Here is a 13,665-nt window from a genome sequence, read left to right on the forward strand (position 1 = left end):
AGTTGGTCAATGTATATACAGTTTCCATTATGCAAGATGAATAAATTCTGTTGATCTTCTCTATGATAATGTGCTTATAGTTAACAACATTGTATTGTGCTTTGAAAGATGTGTTAGGAGGGTATATCTCATGGTAACTATTCTTACCCCAATAGAAAACATAAATTAAAGAGGTTTGAACTACTTAGCTAATATTCTAACATTCTAGTTCTATGTTCTCTAATATTTCCCCATTATCATAATATTTTTTTCAAATGGAATTCATCATCCAGAACATTAATTCTCTATGTACCCCAAGACTCAAGTCAATCAATTAAACAAATCAGTCTGCAAAATTCGTACCATAGGAGAATCTTGTATTCTCAGCATTTTTTTTTTTCTCCTGTGGCTTTAATTACCTCTATGGAGGTCATTTATCAAAGTATAAAGCATACGTGGGGTTGAAGTGCTTAGATTTTATATATTTGTCCATATTTTTAACCAGATACATGACCTTTTTTAACTTCTAAAGGAAATTCCAGGTATAATTTACTTAAGTTGGTAAATCAAAGAACAAAATATTAACCAACATTATATTAAATATGTTAATTTCTAAAAATATAAATTGATGGAATAGAATTTGTTATTTTTATTTGCTTTCAACTCAAAATTTTAAATTATTGGTTCTTAATTCACCCTAGTCTATCCAGAAAAATCACTTTGCCCATACCACCAAAGATAATGAATGATTATCTCAAAATGAATTTTTTCCAAGTAGCAACCATAGTTGGGAAACTTATTAGAACACCTGTAGTTCCTGGTGGTTATGTATTTAAAGTGCATATTTTTCTACCTAAATAGATTGTAAGCTTTTGGCTGTCATGACCAAATGTATTTCTTCAATATCCTACTGCAGGAATTGGCAAATATTTTTCAGTAAAGGAGTAAGTAATAAATATCTCCAGCTTTGTGGGCTTCCACAATTGCTAAATTCTGCCATTTTAGTGCAAAAGCACTGTAGACAATATGTTAACAAATGAATGTGGCCATGTTCCAATAAAGTTTTATCTACAAAAGAAGGAAGTCAGTTTAGCTTGTGGACAAGTTTGCTGATTCTTTCATGTGGGCACACAGTACTGCATGATAAAGATGGACTAAACTGCAAAATCAGCATAAAGTCATATTTGCATTTTAACATTTTTTTCCGCTTGTTCTGATTTTCAGCACTCCTGTAACACTATTTGAAGATATTTAGGGTAAAGTTAGCCTTGTCTTGTTACTATAAGCCAAAGCACAGGCTACTGGGTCATGACTTCCTAGACTTGGGATATAGTTTTATTGTTTTTATTATGTAAAGGAATCACTATGGAATGCTGAATTAGTCTTGATTTATGAATTATTTGGTTAGATCAATCAGAACTCAGAAAATTATATCAGAAAGTATTCCTATAAAATAATATTAACAAGAAGCTAAAATATACTTTAAAATGTTCTAAAATTAACAACACAAGAAGCAGTAGGTGTCAGTGAGGATGTAGAGAAAGGGTAACCCTAGGGTACTATTAGTGGTAATGCAAACTGGTGCAGCCACTCTGGAGAATAGTTTGGAGGTTCCTCAAAAAGTTAAAAATAGAGCTAAGCTATGACCCAGAAATTGCACTAATAGCTATTTACCCAAAGGAAACAAAAATACTGATTGGAAGGGATACATTCACCCTGATGTTTATGGCAACATTATCAACAATAGCCAAAGTATGGAGACAGCCCAAGTGTCCATTTACTGTTGAATGTATAAAGAATATGTGGTATATATGCACAATGGAATATTACTCAGCCATCAAAAATTAAATCTTGCAGTTTGCAACTATATGGATGGAGCTAGCGTGTATTATGCTAAGTGAAATAAGCCAGAGAAAGAAATGCAATACGATTTCACTGATTTGTGGAACTTAAGAAAGAAAACAGACAAAAATATAAGAAGGGGGAAAGAAAAAAGGAGAAAAGGAAACAAGCCATAAGCTACTCTTAATGACAGAGAACAAACTGAGGGTTGATGGAAGGAGGTGGTTGGGGGATGGGCTCGATGGGTGATAGGGATTCAGGTGGGCACTTGTGATGAACTCTGGTTTATATATAAATGTGATAAACCACTGAATTCTACTTCTGGAACCAATATTGCACAATATTTTAACTAACAAAATTTAAATTAAAAAAGTATTCTTCTACACCATTATAATTTTCAGTGTATTAGAGATATAATTATGTTGTGAGGAGTCTAAACTTTGAAAATAAATATATCCACTGTTCTTATTTTTATTTTGGGGTATTTACTCTTATCTTTACACCATCATTTCAAAATATTTGTACTGGATATTGGTTACTTGTTTGGAATTCAAATTGTTAGAAAGGATGCTGGAAAGAAATTTCTTGATTCTAGCATGCCTGAGTCACTCAGTTAGTTAAGCATTGGACTCTTGGTTTCAGCTCAGGTAATGATCTCAGGGCAGTGAGATTGAGTCCCATGCTGGGCTCCGGGCTCGGGGAGAGTCTGCTTGAAATTCTCTCTGCCCCTCTTCTTCTGCCTCTCCCTATGCTCTATCTCACATACATAAATAAATCTTAAAAAAAAAAAAGAGAGAGAGAAGAAACCTTGATTCTAAGAAAAACAGTTTTTCTTTAATAGAATCTGGGTGGATCTCTTTCTCATTGTCTAATATTTTTTTCCTCAGGACTCTAGAAAATAAATATGGGAATTAACTATTATTTATGATCATTTGAGTTTCAAATAATGATTTAACTTGTGGTGGATTTCAAAAACAAAAGGAATTTGTTATAAGAGTATAGGTGTCAGAATTTGCCTTGAATAAAAGGATTGAAATATTAGTAAGATTCTGGATGTTTCTCTCACTTTACCTCTTGCCTCTGTGTCTCTTCCTGCGTGTCTCTTTATCCACTGCATTCACCTTGTTCCCTCACAGTCTGATTTTTCTTTGTTTGATGTTTATATGACAAACTCTTTACCAAGAGGGATGGTATTTACATGTCTTCAGTTTCATCCACCCAGAAAGATATCAATCCAGAATCCAAGGTACACATTCAGATTATCTGAGTTCAGCTCATATCACTTGTCCTCATTAGCTGTAGAGGACTTGGGACCATGACAAAGGCTATCTGTTTCTGATACAAACATGGATGAAACAGGTCAGCAGTCCCCAGATATGGTGACAAAAGGATAGTTTGTGCAAATAAATCAAAATCAAAACAAAATAATACATGTTGCCTCAAATAGCATGCATTCTTAAAAAAGAAAGAAAGCAAGACCTTCTAAATCTTTGAAAATTCCAACACAAAAATATGAGTTACAAACCACGATTGCCTCCTGTAAGTACATCCATATATATTATTTATTAGGTGAAGAAATAGCTTATTTTTCTGTATAGTTTACTGAAGAATTTCATGAGTGTCTTTGCACATTCCTCCAAAATGATGGTCCAGCTTTCCTCACCTGACTTATTAATATAATGGATAATGTTGCTGCATTTCTGAGCGTGCAAACCTTTTTTGTATTTCTGTGCCAAATCTCACTTGTCAATAAAATGTATTTATTTTAATAAAATATGTACTTTTGTTACTGTTTCACTCAGATTTCTGTAATAATGTGTCTAAGTAAGGTTTCTGTTTCTTGATCTCAAACAAGGGAGATGATTGTATTTTCGGAAGGATTTCACTGGAATATTGGACTCCTCATGTCCAAGGTTGGCCTTAGTTGTCACCTTATGTAATAGCATTTGTCTTCATTAGATAGCTCCTTTTTTGCCACACTTTTTTCACTGTGCTTTAAAGGTACCATTGTCACCTACTTTTGCTTCTGTTTAACAGACCACTGGACCTCCATCTCTTATAAACCCACATTAGACACAGGATTTGGTCCCTGGGTTCTCATGTGTCTTTCCACCCTTCTTTGGTAAACTCAACCAGGTCTTTGGTTTCAACTAATTTAGATATTGAAAATTCCAGAATTTGTGTGTCCAGCATGGTGTTTCCTCATGAATTGTCCATTGCATCTAAGACATCCACTAGTATCTGAAGACCATATGTGTTTTCTGTGTTCTTTAAGGCATCTGCATTTCCCTGATGATCAGTGATGCTGAGTATCTTTTCAAATACCTGTTGGGCATTTACGTGCCTTTGTGGGGAAAAGGGTCTATTCAAATGCTTTGCCCTTTAAAATTGAGTATTTTTTTTCTTTGCTCTTGAGTTGTAGGAGTTCCTTACATGATTTGAATATTAATCCCTTATTAGATGGATGGTTTGGAGTATTTTCTCTCTCATTCTGCTTGTTGTCTCTTCACTCTGTTAATTGTTTCCTATGTTGTGCAGATGCTTTTCAGTTTGATGCAATCCCATTAGTCTATTTTTGCTTTTATTGCCTGTAGTTTGGTGTCCTAGCCAAAAAAAAAAAAAAAAATTCAATTGTCTTTACCGATGTCAAGGAGCTTTTTCCTGGGACACCTAGGTGGCTCAGTTGGTTAAGTGTCTGATTCTTGATCTCAGGTCGGGTGTTAAACTCAGGGTCATGAGTTTGAGCCCCACATTGCCCAGCATGGAGCCTACTTTTAAAAAAGGAAGTTTTTTTCCTATGTTGTCTTCTAGTAGCTCCATAGTTTCATCCAACAGGAAAATCTCATATATGTTTCTTGTGTTATTCCATTGATTAGAACTTGAAGACAATCATAAGTAACAATGAAAATAATGAGGAATATTGACTTCCTCCTAGCATGTCATAGACAAGGAAACTGAGGTACAGACAAGTGAATTATGTTTTGATGATCACACTGCCAGTTTGTCATAAGCCAAGAATGAACTCTTGCTTGCTTATTTAGCTCCAAACTATACTAACTGTAATGCACTCTTTTTTTCTTTTTTATAATACACTTCTTATAAGGGATCACAGACTATGAAAATCACACAAATGCCTGTTTCAGTTTCAAGAAACAGTACAGAGATCTTAGTAAAATTATATGACAGTTTTGCATTTTTATGGTCATTAATTTCTAGGCAAGTATAATTCCTCTCATAGTTGATTTATACATTATCTCTATTTATTTGGTTTGAACTATTGTTTTAGGATGAGAGAAATGGTATCAAACATCTATCACTAACGCAAATAAATGTTATAATCTTTTTTAAATTCTACCTTTGAAATTTTACATCAGATAAAAAATAGATTATTATTATCACATGAATGGCTTCTCAGTCCCCAGTGAGTCTGCCTTACAGCATTTAAGGAGGAAAATGAAAAACTCACCATTTGGGCAAGCAAGGCTTGTATACAAATAACATACCTACTGATGATTTACTTGTGGTTTTGATCTCATTGTTTTTTCACATGTCCACTAAGATGATAAAACCTAATTTATTTTTGAGACATTAAAATATTACTAAGACTCTAAAATCTATTTTATCTATGACTCTATAATCTATTTTCCCTATATTTTAAAAGTTTAAATAAAAGTAACTAAATTAAATAGAAGCCAATGAAACTAAGTACAAGTACTGGCACAGGGGCTGGCAAATATTAGACCTCCAATAAATTGTATATCCTTTGCTTCCCTTCTTTTGAAATTTACCCAAAATTTTCAAAAGAATAGGTTTTTAGTCATTCTGTATCCTGAAAGGTAATAGATATTTAAGATTTCCATTTGCATGAAAGTTTCTGAAGGTAAAGAATTTAACAAACTTTATATTTTCAGTTTGATTCTATAGATATAAGTAGTTTGGGAAGATTTGATTTTTTAAAAGTTTTTAATCTCTGATTGAGGAATACAAATCATAATGAATGAGTACAGGGTAACTGACCTTTACCATATTTCAAATCCCTTAAGCTTTGAATAATTACTGTTCTCAGGGAAAAAATTATCCACTGTAATTATTCAAGTGAAAATTGATATGGTACCACCTGTGTGAAACTTTATTGTAACAATCTAGGAGTCATATTTGAAAATGTAAGTTATGCTATTCAGCTCCTGGAAAAATGTTTATGTTTCCTTACTTTTTTATTGAAATATAGATGACATACGATTTTATATTAATTTCTGGTTTATAACTTAGTGATTTGACAGTTCTGTGCATTACACATTGCTCACCATTGTATATATAGTTACTATCTGTCACCTTACAAAGTTATTGTGATATTACTGGCTATATTCCCTATGCTGTACTCTTCATCCCCATGACTTATTTATTTTATCACTAGAAGTTTGTATCTTAATCTCCTTCAACTCTTTTGCCATCAGTGCAAACACTATAGAAAACAACATGGAGGTTCCTCAAAAAATTAAAAATAGAAATACCATATGATCTAGTAGTTTTACTGCTAGGTATTTACCCAAATAAAATAAAAGTGTTAATTCAAAAAGATATATTAACTCTGAGGTTCATTTTAACATTATTTACAATAGTCAAGATATGGAAGCAAGCTGCAAGTTCATAAATGAATGGTTAAAGATGTGTATGTATGTATGTATGTGTGCATCTGTGTATAATGGAATTTTATTCAGGAAAAATGTTTTAAACAACTCTAGGAAAATAGCCCAAAAGCATGTTACATTTATTGCTAGAACTTATATTGAATGCTACATGAATGACTTAGAATATATCTTGGTAGGAATATATGAGTAAAGAGAAACCATAAATGAGTTTGAAACTTGCCATACTCTGCCAGAAATTATGGAGTGTAAAAATTGCTGTAGTAAAACCAAAATTACTTTTCATAAAATTATAAATATTTTTAAATAGATTCTATTAATTAGTTAAACCATACAAACAATTAGCTAGATACAGGGAGCTGTTTTTCAAATTTTAATCATATATTCTATTTGACTAAATTAGCTATCAAATTAAGTTAAAAATGGGTAGTTAGGAATTCTATGGAAATGCTGAAATCTCTCGATAATTTGTTTACAATAGTATGAGCTATATGGTTGTGTGCCGTGGGGTACCTTTGAAAAGACTCAGATGAAGACCCTGGCAGGATATGAATCTCACTAATGGTTTGGCTTCAATAGATGCCTAGTATAACTATATAGAAAACACGACATTATTTTTACGTTGATATCTTAAAAAGTGCTTCCAACATATAAAGATTTCCCTGACAGAGTACTTAGGTTAGTATTTACTGCCACTCAAAGACAATTAACTGTTTATTTCTCAGTTCTTCACCAGTAAAGAAACATAGAAATGGTTTCCTTTTTTTTTTTTTTTTTTTTTCCTTTGGTACCTTTAATGAGGACAGCCTCTCAGCAGTTTGGCTGTTTTTTTTTTACCCTCTCAGATATTCTATCTCTAGGCCTTGCCTTTCTTTTTTTTTATAATAAATTTATTTTTATTGGTGTTCAATTTGCCAACATACAGAATAACACCCAGTGCTCATCCCGTCAAGGGCCCCCTCAGTGCCCGTCACCCATTCACCCCCACCCCCCACCCTCCTCCCCCTCCAACACCCCTAGTTCGTTTCCCAGAGTTAGGAGTCTTCATGTTCTGTCTCCCTTTCTGATATTTCCCACACACTTCTTCTCCCTTCCCTTATATTCCCTTTCACTATTATTTATATTCCCCAAATGAATGAGAACATATAATGTTTGTCCTTCTCTGATTGACTTACTTCACTGGAGGGTATTATGCTGAGTGAAGTAGAAATGGTTTCCAAATATTTGACATCTACTAACTTTCTAAATGAAATCAATACGTAAACTTGAATGTTCAAGGGGAAAAAAAAATTATTTCTTTGAAATTGCAAAAATATCCCTATCAAATCATTACAAATGTTTGTTTTCAGTTTGCTAAGACATTTTCTTTTTACTCTTTGTGGCTGGGATAGGAGGGGCGATTTGGAGCTAAGACAATGGGCACCATTCTGCAGTATGTATGATCCAACCAATGGGACAGATCTGTGATTCACTTCAGTAATGAGGAAGGACAAGTCAACCTGATAAAAATAATAAAGCGGAAGAGAATATTTGAGATAATTTGGCTATAAATAACATTCTGTATCATTTAGAACATTTTGTAAAAATCAAAACTAGTTTTGAATTATGAAAGTTACTGTGGGTGTTTGAGGATGTGTACACAGCTTTACAGAAGGATATGAAGATTTTAAGTTTTGGAAAATAAGGCATCCACAAATGCAAATGTTATTTTATTCTGTTACATTAAGAAATATGTATTTCTGAGGCATTGGACTCCACAACCCAAGGAGAAGCAATTATGCCAGTTGAAGCTGAAGACTGAGCTTTACGCTTCTACCTTGAGGACAAGGATACGAAAATGGCGGCTGTGGCAGAGTAATGCTGGAATCGTTAGAATTGCTCCTCAAAAACTAAAATAGCAAAACCACACACCCATGATGACACCCACTGCAAGAAGTCAAGAAGCAAGAGCAAGAGGCACAAACCCCTGGCAGCTCAAGACTTGGATGCTATGAGCATCCCTTCAGGAGGAAAGAGAGGGGGCAAGGTGTTACATTGTGGACATGAGAATTAGAGAACCTCAGAATTGCCATCAGGCATTCCCTGGAACATAGGCAGGACAACTTGAGAAAAATCTATTGAAACTCTAAGTATTTTTTTCATATGGTAAATTGTAGATAATTAGCATGAGTCCATGATTTCAGACAATATGGCTGGAGCAATCTGATGTCTATGAAACCTGCAATATCCTTCTACAGCACTGCCCCATAATGAGGGGAGACTATTTGAAAAGAGAACCTAAATTTATCACAAGAGGAATGACTGGGGCAAAAACAAGAGTTAGGCATGTTTAAAATGAACAAAGAAAACTGCTAGGAGATTTCAGATGGAAAGGGACCATAATTTAAAGGATTGATGGAAATTACAGGGAGTGCATTAGAGCTGTGAGTCTAGGAAAATTCTTTGAACCCACTCCTCCTTCCTCAAATGCCACAAAATTAATTAAATGTAGAGAAACAAAAAATAGCACAACACGAATTATCACAGCTGAATCCCATACTCTTATTATTATTTTTTTAAGGATACATTGAAATAGAATATTGACCCTGTGGAAAAATGGAAGCACTCCAAAAATGAGATGGCAAAGAATAGATGGAAACAAGCCACGTGTTTCCAAACATGCAAAAATGAATTTAAAAATGATAAAAGGTTTAAAACAATAGCATACATCTAAAATAGAAAAACTCCATCCGAAATGAGGTAATAGTACGTAGAAAAATATGTGAAATAAATGAATAACAATGTTCACCTAGGCATACAAAGTATTTCTTTAGACAAACAGAAAAATCAAAGGGAGAAAAGCTTTTAAAATAAAGAAGAAATAAAGAGCTAAAAGAGAACCAAGAAAAAGTGACTGGTATAGAATGTGTATAAAGACTGTCCAATTTATCTATAACAAATGACTTCAAAAGCCAAAGTAATGAAACAAAAGTTGAGAAATAATTAAAATTTCTTAAAAGCAGTATATACTGTCAGGAAAACCCCTCTCAATTATAAGGACTGTACCTCACCAACATTCTACCCACATCTAAGACATTATTATAAAAGATGTACCATAAAATTTAAAAAAAAGAATATTCATTGTTTAATTATTTTGTTTTTTTCAGACATTTTAGTTTGTTATAGTTGACATGTAGGAACTTTTCTTCAAGAGGAATCCTGTGGAATCCTTCTTTTTTGCTTTCCAATATCTTTAACTCTTCCATGAAATTTGTTGCCAAATACTGGCCCTTCGTTTTCCATAATTCTGGCATGTATAGTTTTATTTTATTTTATTTTTTTCAAAACAAACCTGACTCCTCCCAGCACACTCCAGCCTCTGGGGAACCATTCACTCACTAAGTGTAACACTGAATTTCCCTCTATACTGGTCACACTGCAGGGAAGAAACAGTGTCCCAACCCTTGGGAGTCTCTTGACTATGGTTGACATGCTCTTATTTTTAACTCACTCTACAATTATTTGTGTCTTTCCAGACATTATGATTTCCTCTGATGTGTCTGAGATAGCCAGCTACTGGCAGCCAAAGATACTTCTACTTGGGACATTTTGCACAAAGAGAAAGAAGCCAGGTTCTGGCTTCAAAAACACTTGGGCTTAAACTTCATCTCTGGCTCATACTAAACATAGAACTTAAGTAAAGAACTTAATCTTTCTAAGCCTTATTTCCTCAGCTGTAAGAGGGCTTTAATGATATTTTACTCCATGGTTTATTGTGGGGATTAATGGGCCAGTATATGAAAGTGCTTTGTAAACTCCAAGTGCCCTGCAGGTTTAAGGCTACAGGACCACAGAAAACATCAAATTCAGTGTGTCTGGTATGGAATTCAACTAGCAGTCACTCAGAAAGCATTTATGAGATGCCTGTGAGCCATTGGGCCAGGGCCGGCTGTTGCCTTTCCTCCTAACTATACCAGCATCTCCTATCCTGAGGCTCAGAGTTTGTCCAGAGTGCTTCCTCTGCCTACCTTCCGCATTGCAAAATTTCAGTGTCACTTGAACTCATTTTTTTTTCCTAATCGTCGATAGCCAGTCAGTGTCCTTCTGGCTTTCTGCTGTTTTCTTTCTAAAGTTTCTGAATCTCTTTCATCATTTCCTTTCTTACACCTATATCTATTTAAGGAAACAAAAAATATATGACTTGAGCATTGTACAAGTATTTGTGAAAATTGACCCATTGTGTTTAAAATTAAAGGAACATAGTTTAAGTACGCATTTCCAGCAAAAAGGTGCTAGCAACTGTAGAGTGACTTCAACAAATTTATGGGAAGTAGGCAGTAGAACAAGTGTACAGTGCTCTTAGTGTCAAAAGTCTATGACACAATGAGATAGGAAATTTATACATAGAATTATTGATATATACATGTATTTACATATATAAATCTATATATTTTATAAATATTAATTTATATAAATATTATTTATTTGTATATGTAAATATATATAGTGCCTATATATTTGTATACATATTAGATATATATAAATTATATATAGATATATAATTAGTATATATTATATATATATGTTTATATATTTATATATGCTAGATATATAAATAAATAAGATAAATATAATAAGTAATAAATTTACTATATTTATATATACTAAGTACATGTGAATATATCTAATTTGTATATATTTACATTTTATATTTTCACATGCCCAGTCTTTTATCTATCTATCTCTCTATATATTTATATATTTATATATTTTGGAAAAGAGTCCCCAAAGAACTTTCCAAAGATGGAGTCCTGCTGGAATGGTTCCCAGGGCATCTTCATTTTCTCTGTATATCAGAGTCTGGAGTTAATAAGAGTGACAGAATTAGAATAATAATAAAAATAATTTAAAAAACAGTAGCAGCAGGATTAGTCTACAGTTGTTTTGTTGTTGTTGTTGTTGTTTTTAAGACAACAAAGATGTCTGAGTTCCTTCTGACTGAAATGTGGAAGTTAGCTTGGCTCAAGCCACCTTGAAAAGGTCATAGTGTAGGAAAAGATAAATTAACAAGACTGTCCCCTGGGAGAAACAGAGAAAATGGTCAAGAACTATACACAGATAAGTATCAGGCCTAAATAATTTCACAGGATGTTCTATCAATTATTTAAGAAATACAGTAAAATAAAATTCACTTACTATAGCAAATGAAAAATCTAGGAATAAACATAACATGAAATGTGCAATATTTACATAAAGAAACTTTAAAATATACTTTTCCTGTCAGGGAGCATGAGAACAGAGAGAGATTTTAAAAAAGATATTTCAGTTTTTATTTATATTTATTTATTTATTTTTTAAGATTTTATTTACTTATTCATGAGAGACACAGAGAGAAAGAGAGAGGAAAAGACACAGGCAAAGGGAGAAGAAGCAAGCTCCATGCAGAGAGTCCGACATGGGACTCGATCCTTGGTCTCTAGGATCACACCCTGGGCTGAAGGTGGCAATAAACCGCTAAGCCACCCAGGCTGCCTGGGGTTTCAGGTTTTAAAAATGAGGTTATGATTATGTTGATACCAAAAATAGCTCAAAATCGTACTGAATGGGTTAATATCATTTTCTGAAGCCATCTCTTCCCATTCTCCAGGTGATGGTAAGGCATTTTAGATCATTGCAGAGGGCAATGGAAATAATCTCTTCCATGGTTCAGTGAGTTCAAATCGCTTCACACGGAAAAACAGCAGCAGAATGGAGAGAGAACCATTACTTCAGATCCCAAAACAACAAGACCTTTGGAAAAGTCAACAAAATACACAAATATGAAACCCTCAGACAGCTCTCTGTCAGGAAAGTGAAAGACACTGGAGTCCTCTCCAGAGGAACCAATGGAACTATCACAGTGACTACAGTCCTTCTGACCTTAGCAAGAAACCTTCTGAAACTCATGCTCCATTTGATTCTAAAGCCAAAGAAAATTTCCTTTCAGGGGAAGATGTTGACTTCCTTGACTTGGAAAATCTTTTTTCTCAAACCAATGTGGAATGGACAAAAGAGACACCTCAGAAGAGTACTTTTCTCTCAACCCAGAAGAGTTAAGGAAAGCTAAGTCATAGACAGTAGTTATGCTAAAGAAACAGATGTGCAATCATCCCTGAAATTTTCAGAGATAGTGCTGAACTGAAGGGAGCCTTAGATTTAGAAATTTGTGAGAAGCAAGACATGGGCAAGCAGTCTAGTTCCCCAGGAAGCCACATAGAAAACATATGGAAGGTATGTGAAGATCTAGATAAGGTTAAACTCATTGAGTGTTACCTTACTAAGAACAAAGAAGGGTCACAGTTATCTTAAAAGTTAAATGCTGGCAAAAATATTGAGCAGTGGGAATACATGTCACCCTTAGTTATTCTCTTCCTCAGGTAGATAATCCCTCAACTGAAGGCAGTAAAGAGCCAGATAAACCTGAGTGAGAGAGTGCCCTCCCACTGCAACAGGCCTTTTCTACAGAAGCAAATAGGAATAAAGCTTTTCAAGACAGCTCTTCAGAATCTTCTCTGGACAAAAATACAAAGGCACACAAATGGATAATAAGTCTGAAATTCAATGAAGTCTACTAAAGAGAATTCAAGTATCCATCGAAAATATCTTTCTTCAAAAGGAGAAAAAAAGCAAGATTCCACCCATGTCCCTGTGCAGTACAGCAAGAATATCAATGAGAAAATTCTTTGCCACTCACACTGCAGCCATAGTCCAGCAGTATGGCCAATGAAGAAAGCAGCCAGAGTACTAGTTGGCTGTTCCTCTGGAGATCTCATGTCAGCCGCTATCTGATATATAAGAAGATATCCTGTGCCATGCCCCCGGAAAAGGTGCATAGTCTTGGCCTGTCCTGCTCTTGTCAGTGGCATAACGAGACACAGAATCAAGCAGTGATGAATGAGAATTCCTAAAAATAGTGTGCCCTGGACTGAGATTCTTTATCCATTTGAAACATAATTTCTTAACTTGAAAAATGGGTCAGTGTGAGTGTTAAGTGATTGTATTATGCATGAACAAACACTTAATGAATGCATATATCCTGGCATGTACTGGGCTAGTTCTATATAAATAAGACTGGAACTCTAGATTGAGAAGGTTATGAAATCTCATGAAACAGTTTCTTTTTTTATATATAAAAATTATTTATTTATTCATAAGAGACAGAGAGAGAGGCAGAGACACA

At 34.1% G+C, this 13,665-nt stretch overlaps 1 pseudogene; it reads left to right on the top strand.

Annotated features, from left to right (window-relative positions):
• The first annotated feature begins 8,304 nt into the window (after positions 1 to 8,304).
• On the top strand, positions 8,305 to 13,281 carry LOC112927499 (nuclear receptor coactivator 7 pseudogene; annotated as a pseudogene).
• The last annotated feature ends 384 nt before the right edge of the window (positions 13,282 to 13,665 follow it).

This window comes from Vulpes vulpes, chromosome 6 (genome assembly GCF_048418805.1).
Source record: "Vulpes vulpes isolate BD-2025 chromosome 6, VulVul3, whole genome shotgun sequence".
Classification (NCBI taxonomy): Eukaryota; Metazoa; Chordata; class Mammalia; order Carnivora; family Canidae; genus Vulpes; species Vulpes vulpes.